The 10,134-nt window shown below is 45.3% G+C and overlaps 1 pseudogene across 1 annotated transcript in view; it reads left to right on the forward strand.

Moving 5' to 3' along the window:
- The window catches only part of LOC148730123 (uncharacterized), a 56,820-nt pseudogene extending 47,813 nt beyond the window's left edge, over positions 1–9,007 (forward strand). Inside the window, exon 3 of the transcript XR_016001537.1 lies at positions 1,072–9,007. The product of XR_016001537.1 is annotated as an uncharacterized LOC148730123 (transcript). The remainder of the gene's footprint in view (positions 1–1,071) is intronic.
- Positions 9,008–10,134: the final 1,127 nt, after the last annotated feature.

Genomic DNA, 10,134 nt, shown 5'->3' on the forward strand with positions numbered 1-10,134 from the left:
AATGTGAAAATGACCACGGTATTTTATAAAAGTACAATTTACCTCATTCCCTATAAAGCTCTATAATATTCCTATGATCTCTCCTGCTTCATTAGCGATTAACTAGCAGTCAGTCTTCTGTAGTCCCCCTTCTATACTCTTTCGGAGACGATTGATCCCCCTCTACACCCCCCAAAAAACATGTGATCCCAAAAACCCTTCACCTCTCCCTTTCCCAGGCGATGAGTGAGACTGCTCCCTAAGACTACTCAAAAAATAAATTTCTTCACGGTAAATTCAAATTCTGATGTTTCACAAAGTATAAGTATGTAAATGATATGTCCAACTTAGTCTAAATCATCTGTAAATCTCGCGTTTGTTTGGATAAATGTGAGTATCTGAGCAACTGCTAAGCTACTCCTCCCTTAGACCAACGTTAACCCTTACTCGTTGTCATTTGACTGTTGTTGTGTTAAGAGAGGGGTGGGTGTGCAATTGCTCAGATACTGAAATTGATCCGTTAGTTTGGTCCAGGCTCCTCCGGGAATATGAGCCATTAACAATCTCCCTTCTTCACCACGCACAGTCCTGGTTTAGCATATCAAGTGTGGTCCATGCCACTAGATGTGACCACAGTGCTTCCTCTCAGTCTGAGGGCATCTTCTTGTCCTCGCAAGGATTGTGGAAAAACTCCGTGAGACCGAACCCTTCTTAAAAGTAAATAGTTATTATCCCTTTTTCTCTACCTCCATGGTGAGCACAAACTTACCAGTTAACAAATACGTACTACAATTTTCAGTGGAGTGAGAAGCGATGAAAGCTGGGCGACCAAGTTTTGAGATTAAAATCGAAAAACCAGCTCCGTTTGCATTGGCGAAGTGTCGCTTGCCTTCCTTTGAAGGCCTTCCAAATTTGACGGTTGACGACGCAGAAGTCTTGATATTTAGTTACCAAACAAAGAAAACTGCCGGTGACTACTCAACGGTCAAATCCCCGTCCCCAAACTTTCTCCGTGTCTCACTCAACTTATAATCGTAGTAAAAACTGTTACAACTAACCGACTTGACTAACGGAGACACTGCTTTTGTAAAGGGCCTGATTGAAATGGCTGCTCCAATGGAATATACTGAAGAGCAATTGAATTACTACAGGATCTGTTACATTGTTACCGATGTACTAGCTGAAGTCCTTCGAACAATCTTCAAACAAGAATGGGACAACCGCTACAAGGGAACCCTGGGAGAATGGAAAGATGAACCGAAAAATGGAAAGGAATTTGAGATCAATGAATCCAAACGAAACAGAAGTAGAAACGCCCGTCTCTTAAAAACCATGACCAATGGTGACAGAGCGGAATGGGATTGTACCATGCTGTTTTATGCCATTCTTTATTCGGATTGCATCAGCGATCTCAGTCCAACTGTAGAATCAAATGTGAATGACCTCAGGGTATTTCGCAATGAATTATTTGCACATAAGGTGCGAGGCTACCTTTCCAGCAAAGATTTTCAAAATGCGATTGTACAGGTGAAAACTGCATTTGATGCACTCGGTCTTCCGACTCTACCAATCTATAAAATTCAAACTCAGACAAGTTTCCCGACGGAAGAGTTAAGAAAACTTCTAATAAAAGTACAGACCCTTGAAGAACAGTTGCTAAACGAAGTCTTCCCATTTTGTATTCTCCCTCCTAAACCTACACATGACGTCTTCCCTCGCATATCGGAGGTTGATGAAATCACACAACACCTCATAGAACTCAAAGATGCCAACAAAGACAGCTTAAGCACCTTGTACTTATCCGGAAACCCTGGAAGTGGAAAATCTCAGCTGGCCCGTTTAGCAGCCAAGCGATTTTTCGACGAGAGAAAAGAAACTCTCTCTGCGATTTCATTTGTCATGACGCTTAATGCAGAAAGTTCTGAAACACTTTTGGAATCGTATGTCTCCTTCGCTCGACATTGTAAATGTCCAGATTACTCAGTTACAGACACTCGTAATTCCAAAAATCTGAGTACAGAAGAAAAAATTGCGATTCTCAAGACGCTAATAAGCGCAAAAATTGAGCTTTACACGTCGTGGTTGTTGGTAGTTGATAATGTCACTAGTTTGTCTCATGTACATACGTATTTGCCAGGTCCAGAAAACCAACAGTGGGCGAAGGGCCAGTTGCTGATAACAACACAAGACACCAAGTCTATTCCTCCAAAAAGCTCCTTCACTCAGCACATCCCAGTAAGCAAAGGAATGCTGCCTGATGATGCCAGCTCCTTGTTAAGGCTCCTTTCTGGTGTCACTGATAGCGAGGTAGAAAAAGAAATTGCACGAACTTTGGACTACCAGCCATTGGCCTTGGCCAGCGCCGCCATATATGTAAAACAAGTTCGAGAAAGTAAAAGAGCTTCAAAATTCGGCTGGACTGACTTTCTGAAGAAACTTGAAAAAGGCCAGCGAGGTACAATTGAGAACATTTTTGCCGAAACAAACCCAAGTTACCCAAAAACAATGACCACAGCGACAACACTAGCCTTGGAAAAGGTAATGAAATCCGATAGTGTTCTAGATCACTTGTTCATTTTTCTCTCTCTTTGTGCACCACACCCAATACTAAAAGATATTGTCGTCGACTACATCATGGAAATGGAAAAAAAATTGGAAGATAAAGATGCGATTGAAGTAAAGATAAGTCGATGCCCACTGTTGTTGTTTGACGAAGAGGAGAGTGGTGTTTACATTCGAGTGCACGGAGTCGTCCATTACGTTGTTAATTCAGAAAGAAAGAAATCTGCAAAGGATGAGCAACTTAAATGCACACTAAGAGCTGCTTCATCCTTCTCCAAATTCGAGATTCAAGATTCTTTAGTCGTTGGCACAAAAATTGTTCCTCATTTAGCAAAAATGATTAAAGACTTTGAAGAAGATTCTTTGGAAGAAAGAATATCTCAAATAGCTCAAATTGGTAACCAGGACTATTCTAACGTCTTTAATACTCTCGGAAATATGTGCCGCGAGCACTCTCAATATCCAGCGGCAAGAAGCTACTTTTCAGCAGTCCTAGAAATCGCCAAGTTAAGAAACCCAAATGATGAATTACAAAAAACAGATATTTATAATAACCTGGGCACTGTCCACCTGCTGCTGGGTGACCTAAAGCAGGCAAAAGACTGTCACGAGCGAGCCCTGGATGTTCAGATGAAAAAGCTCGGACCTGAGCATGTTGATGTCGCAACGTCTTATAATAACCTGGGCCTTGTCCACCGGCAGCTGGGTGACCTAAAGCAGGCAAAAGACTGTCACGAGCGAGCCCTGGATGTTCAGATGAAAAAGCTCGGACCTGAGCATGTTGATGTCGCAACGTCTTATAATAACCTGGGCCTTGTCCACTGGCAGCTGGGTGACCTAAAGCAGGCAAAGGACTGTTACGAGCGAGCGCTGGATATTAAGCTGAGAAAGCTCGGACCTGAGCATGTTAATGTCGCAACGTCTTATAATAACCTGGGCCTTGTCCACGAGCAGCTGGGTGACCTAAAGCAGGCAAAAGACTTTCACGAGCGAGCCCTGGATGTTCGGATGAACAAGCTCGGACCTGAGCATGTTGATGTCGCAACGTCTTATAATAACCTGGGCAATGTCCACTGGCAGCTGGGTGACCTAAAGCAGGCAAAAGACTGTCACGAGCGAGCCCTGGATGTTCTGATGAACAAGCTCGGACCTGAGCATGTTGATGTCGCAACGTCTTATAATAACCTGGGAAATGTCCACTGGCAGCTGGGTGACCTAAAGCAGGCAAAGGACTGTTACGAGCGAGCGCTGGATATTCAGCTGAGAAAGCTCGGACCTGAGCATGTTAATGTCGCAACGTCTTATAATAACCTGGGCCTTGTCCACGAGCAGCTGGGTGACCTAAAGCAGGCAAAAGACTTTCACGAGCGAGCCCTGGATGTTCGGATGAACAAGCTCGGACCTGAGCATGTTGATGTCGCAACGTCTTATAATAACCTGGGCAATGTCCACTGGCAGCTGGGTGACCTAAAGCAGGCAAAAGACTGTCACGAGCGAGCCCTGGATGTTCTGATGAACAAGCTCGGACCTGAGCATGTTGATGTCGCAACGTCTTATAATAACCTGGGCACTGTCCACCGGCAGCTGGGTGACCTAATGCAGGCAAAAGACTATCACGAGCGAGCCCTGGATATTCAGATGAAAAAGCTCGGACCTGAGTATGTTGATGTCGCAACGTCTTATAATAACCTGGGCCTTGTCCACCGGAAGCTGGGTGACCTAAAGCAGGCAAAAGACTGTCACGAGCGAGCCCTGGATGTTCAGATGAAAAAGCTCGGACCTGAGCATGTTGATGTCGCAACGTCTTATAATAACCTGGGAAATGTCCACTGGCAGCTGGGTGACCTAAAGCAGGCAAAGGACTGTTACGAGCGAGCGCTGGATATTAAGCTGAGAAAGCTCGGACCTGAGCATGTTAATGTCGCAACGTCTTATAATAACCTGGGCCTTTTCCACGAGCAGCTGGGTGACCTAAAGCAGGCAAAAGACTTTCACGAGCGAGCCCTGGATGTTCGGATGAACAAGCTCGGACCTGAGCATGTTGATGTCGCAACGTCTTATAATAACCTGGGCAATGTCCACTGGCAGCTGGGTGACCTAAAGCAGGCAAAAGACTGTCACGAGCGAGCCCTGGATGTTCTGGTGAACAAGCTCGGACCTGAGCATGTTGATGTCGCAACGTCTTATAATAACCTGGGCACTGTCCACCGGCAGCTGGGTGACCTAATGCAGGCAAAAGACTATCACGAGCGAGCCCTGGATGTTCAGATGAAAAAGCTCGGACCTGAGCATGTTGATGTCGCAACGTCTTATAATAACCTGGGCCTTGTCCACCGGCAGCTGGGTGACCTAAAGCAGGCAAAAGACTGTCACGAGCGAGCCCTGGATGTTCAGATGAAAAAGCTCGGACCTGAGCATGTTGATGTCGCAACGTCTTATAATAACCTGGGAAATGTCCACTGGCAGCTGGGTGACCTAAAGCAGGCAAAGGACTGTTACGAGCGAGCGCTGGATATTAAGCTGAGAAAGCTCGGATCTGAGCATGTTAATGTCGCAACGTCTTATAATAACCTGGGCCTTGTCCACGAGCAGCTGGGTGACCTAAAGCAGGCAAAAGACTTTCACGAGCGAGCCCTGGATGTTAGGATGAACAAGCTCGGACCTGAGCATGTTGATGTCGCAACGTCTTATAATAACCTGGGCAATGTCCACTGGCAGCTGGGTGACCTAAAGCAGGCAAAAGACTGTCACGAGCGAGCCCTGGATGTTCGGATGAACAAGCTCGGATCTGAGCATGTTGATCTCGCAACGTCTTATAATAACCTGGGCACTGTCCACCGGCAGCTGGGTGACCTAATGCAGGCAAAAGACTATCACGAGCGAGCCCTGGATGTTCAGATGAAAAAGCTCGGACCTGAGCATGTTGATGTCGCAACGTCTTATAATAACCTGGGCCTTGTCCACCGGAAGCTGGGTGACCTAACGCAGGCAAAAGACTGTCACGAGCGAGCCCTGGATGTTCAGATGAAAAAGCTCGGACCTGAGCATGTTGATGTCGCAACGTCTTATAATAACCTGGGAAATGTCCACCGGCAGCTGGGTGACCTAAAGCAGGCAAAAGACTGTTACGAGCGAGCGCTGGATATTAAGCTGAGAAAGCTCGGACCTGAGCATGTTAATGTCGCAACGTCTTATAATAACCTGGGCCTTGTCCACAAGCAGCTGGGTGACCTAAAGCAGGCAAAAGACTTTCACGAGCGAGCCCTGGATGTTCGGATGAACAAGCTCGGACCTGAGCATGTTGATGTCGCAACGTCTTATAATAACCTGGGCAATGTCCACTGGCAGCTGGGTGACCTAAAGCAGGCAAAAGACTGTCACGAGCGAGCCCTGGATGTTCGGATGAAAAAGCTCGGACCTGAGCATGTTGATGTCGCAACGTCTTATAATAACCTGGGCTTTGTCCACCGGCAGCTGGGTGACCTAAAGCAGGCAAAGGACTGTTACGAGCGAGCGCTGGATATTAAGCTGAGAAAGCTCGGACCTGACCATATTCATGTCGCAAAGTCTTATAATAACCTGGGCCTTGTCCACTGGCAGCAGGGTGACCTAAATCAGGCAAAGGACTGTTACGAGCGAGCGCTGGATATTAAGCTGAAAAAGCTCGGACCTGAGCATGTTGATGTCGCAACGTCTTATAATAACCTGGGCCTTGTCCACCGGCAGCTGGGTGACCTAAAGCAGGCAAAAGACTGTCACGAGCGAGCCCTGGATGTTCGGATGAAAAATCTCTGACCTGAGCATGTGGATGTCGCAACGTCTTATAATAACCTGGGCCCTGTCCACTGGCAGCTGGGAGATTTAAAACAGGCAAAAGACTTTCACGAGAGAGCCCTGGATGTTCGGCTAAAAAAGCTCGGATCTGAGCATGTTGATGTCGCAACGTCTTATAATAACCTGGGCCTTGTCCACTGGCAGCTGGGTGACCTGAAGCAGGCAAAAGACTGTCACGAGCGAGCCCTGGATGTTCGGGTGAAAAAGCTCGGACCTGACCATATTGATGTCGCAACGTCTTATAATAACCTGGGCCTTGTCCACCGGCAGCTGGGTGACCTAAAGCAGGCAAAAGACTGTCACGAGCGAGCCCTGGATGTTTGGCTGAAAAAGCTCGGACCTGACCATATTCATGTCGCAAACTATTACAATAACCTGGGCGCTGTCCAGTTGCTGCTGGGTGACCTAAAGCAGGCAAAGGACTGTTACGAGCGAGCGCTGGATGTTAAGCTGAAAAAGCTCGGACCTGAGCATGTTGATGTCGCAACGTCTTATAATAACCTGGGCCTTGTCCACGAGCAGCTGGGTGACCTAAAGCAGGCAAAAGACTGTCACGAGCGAGCCCTGGATGTTCGGGTGAAAAAGCTCGGACCTGACCATATTGATGTCGCAACGTCTTATAATAACCTGGGCCTTGTCCACCGGCAGCTGGGTGACCTAAAGCAGGCAAAAGACTGTCACGAGCGAGCCCTGGATGTTTGGCTGAAAAAGCTCGGACCTGACCATATTCATGTCGCAAACTATTACAATAACCTGGGCGCTGTCCACTTGCAGCTGGGTGACCTAAAGCAGGCAAAGGAGTGTTACGAGCGAGCGCTGGATATTAAGCTGAGAAAGCTCGTTCCTGAGCATGTTGATGTCGCAACGTCTTATAATAACCTGGGCCTTGTCCACGAGCAGCTGGGTGACCTAAAGCAGGCAAAAGACTGTCAAGAGCGAGCCCTGGATGTTCGGCTGAGAAAGCTCGGACCTGAGCATGTTCATGTCGCAATGTCTTACAATAACCTGGGCACTCTCCACAGGCAGCTGGGTGACCTAAAGCAGGCCAAAGACTGTCACGAGCGAGAGCTGGATATTCGCCTTAAGATATTCGGTCCGGAACACGTCAAGGTAGCAGATACTTACATAAACCTGGGCGATGTGCACAGTTATCTCGGTTTTAGCCAAGAAGCAAAGGGGTGTTATGATCTTGCGTTGGCGATTTATGCGAAGAACTTTGGCCGTGAAGATGAGAAAGTGAGATTTGTTCAGAATGCACTTGCTCAGCTACGTACAGCAGAACTGAATATTGGTAACACATAAAGTTCAATAATCATAAATTCGTAATTCTTTAAAGCGTTAGGCTTGTTACTCGTAGATCAGCGAAGATCAAATCGGAATTGAGAGTTCAAACAAAGATATCAAGACTTCAACTTACAGCATACTTATACAGATTAAGTCAAGCAACACCTAACTGTGGTGCATTGTAATGTAGAAAATTTAAGAAACAACAGAAAATTTCCCTGTAAGCCAGACTTCTAGCGATCAACATTACAAGTTAAAGAGCCAGTCAGAGTGCAGTTAGTTGCGTATGACACGTGCCGCAACCGATCTGTAAAAGGCAGAGCATAAAACCCCATTAAAATCTCAAGAACTTTTGCAGGCTCACTCTTGAAACCATAGCAACGTTAGACTAAAAATGGCAGAATATTTAAAAAATTGAAACGCCCTGTGGTTTTTTCCCCCTAGATCACGACACTAGTAAAGAAATTACGCTTCAAACTTTCACCTCAGATGTCTCTCTTCATCCTTGCTGATATTAACCGGTCTATCATCGAAGTTCGATCGTCAAAATGCATTTGAAGTTCGGCTACGTTGATCTCGACACGTCAGCTGGACGGTCCTCAGCGATAGTTTTATCATATTTTCCTTTAAAAAAAGTGGTTTTGAAGTATCAAAGATTAATCCTTTCAATTGTTTTAAAAATTGCGCCATATCAATTATTATTAAAAACTGGATCGTTGGATAATGCAATTCAAGACTTTTTATGGGCTTAGCCATTATGATATAGGAGCCAATATACCATAATCTACAAATATGATAAGTGTACGCGTTGGCTTAAAGTTAAAAGGGAGTTAAAAAGAAGAGAAGAGAAGATTTGTCTAATATCGCGGTGGTGTTTTTAATAAAACAATTATTCCACTCGCGCTTGTTGGATATGAGATGAATATGGCTAACTCGGTGCTACGCGCCTCGTTGGCTATCTATCATCTCATATCCAACAAGCGCGAGTGGAATAATTGTTAAATACATACTGTTGCTATGGATTTATAGGCGTCTATATGACATGCGCAGATGTTATTCAACTTTGTCTATGTAATATAGAATTAGACCCTGTCACTGGCTGTCAGGATTTTAAAATATCGTCTGTGACTTTATTGCAATGAACGTTGGACTTTTCTCGGAGTATGGTTCCTCTAGAACCTATTAAGTTTAATTTCTAGTTTTGACATCGAAGTAATCCTTCAAAATTTGAAAATTGTTCATAGTTTAAATCATCACAACCATAGTAACTTATGGCGTGCTGTACGTATTGTAATCTTTAACTAAGTAGGCTAATTATTAAAGGAGTTAAGTAATGGCACTTCTGCAATCGATGGTGTTGCGTTTTGGTGGTTGAAAATATTGGTTGTTAGAACAATAACTAAAACCTATAGTTCCGTTTGGCAAAAACCGCGCGAATGCACAGAATCCGCATGGCTCTAATCATACTCCATTTGTCAGTCATTTTCGGGGTCTGAACACGAGCTTGTTGATACACAAAATGGAGCAGCAGTGTAGGCCAGTTTACGTAAGGAGCACAGAATTCGAATGTGTGAAAACCTAGCTACGCCACTACTTGCCAACCTAAAAAGCCCATGTTTCCATAAGCATCACAAAAGCTCTTTGCTATATTCGATGCCCAATCAACCAAGATAATGGTTTGAGAATTTGTGTAATGCTCTACAAAGCAAATCTGCTTTTGTTTGAGGGGAACAGAGCCTGGCACCATGGGAGGTCGGTTAGAGCTCGAAAGACGATTGTCGCGTGTGGTTCGCAGCATCCTCCTGCACGCATGTCTCGTGTTTGCCTCCGCTGGCCTGAAAATGCCACGTCTCCTTCGCAGTCGTTCTTTAGCTAATAGCTCCTTCGTAACGAACAGTATTCCTTTCCCTTTGTTTGAGGGTATAGACCCTTACAGATTGCGCTAGTAAAAGTGGCACATTATTATTATTTTTTAAATTTTTTTTTTGCTCGAGTTCCTTTGCAGTAAATGGCTTGAACCCGGGGGTAACATGTGAAGGTGTAGTCTGATCGTCCGGGTGAGTGTAGTCCTGAGAAGGACTGTTGTCGGTGGTAGTGACTGACGTTTCGACAACCTGTGCGGAAGTCATCATCAGAGTCAAGTGAACGATTGTTGTCAGTAGAATGTTCTTATTCCAGTTCGTGTGAAATGATCGGTTGGTTTTGCCGTGATGTTATTGGTTGTAAGACTCAAGTGACGTAAGTCGGTCGTGATTGGTCTGTTTCGATCTGTCGGTAAAGTTAGGTCGTTCTTTTTCGGTCGTTTGTGATGTTTATGTCGTAAATGAGTCGTTTGTATGGAGCGGGTAAGTGTTGACATCTGTTTAGGGGAGTCTGTTCTAAGTTAGTAAACCAGCTTTCCAGAGTCAGTCGTTGAAAATAGTCTGTGCTGTAGGTTAGGCATTGCACAGAGTCCCAGTCAATGTTGTGGTTGGT

This window comes from Stylophora pistillata, chromosome 5, assembly GCF_964205215.1.
Source record: "Stylophora pistillata chromosome 5, jaStyPist1.2, whole genome shotgun sequence".
Taxonomy (NCBI): Eukaryota; Metazoa; Cnidaria; class Anthozoa; order Scleractinia; family Pocilloporidae; genus Stylophora; species Stylophora pistillata.